The sequence below is a fragment of the Etheostoma cragini genome, unplaced genomic scaffold, assembly GCF_013103735.1.
Source record: "Etheostoma cragini isolate CJK2018 unplaced genomic scaffold, CSU_Ecrag_1.0 ScbMSFa_680, whole genome shotgun sequence".
NCBI lineage: Eukaryota > Metazoa > Chordata > Actinopteri > Perciformes > Percidae > Etheostoma > Etheostoma cragini.
This window is the reverse complement of record NW_023269295.1, coordinates 3824-4104: the sequence shown is the minus strand read 5'-3', so window position 1 is coordinate 4104 and position 281 is coordinate 3824.

The following is a 281-nucleotide window of genomic DNA, read 5'->3' as shown; positions in this document are numbered from 1 at the left end:
CCTAAACATACATTTGCAGGGCTGGTGAAATCTCAATTGATGTAATTGACCAGAGCAGAGGATTTTAAAGCTGCAGTTTTAGAGATTTTATTTTCCTCACTGCTTAACAGGGGCTACTAGGGATGAGCGAGTACAGCATTATCTGTATCTGTATCTGTTTACCACATGAATTATCTGTATCCGGATCCGTACTCGGACTGGGCGGGGCCTAACCGGAAGTGGGTAGATTTAACCCGGAAGTGGGTCGGTTTGTCTTGAAATGGGGGGGGCTTTAACCGGTA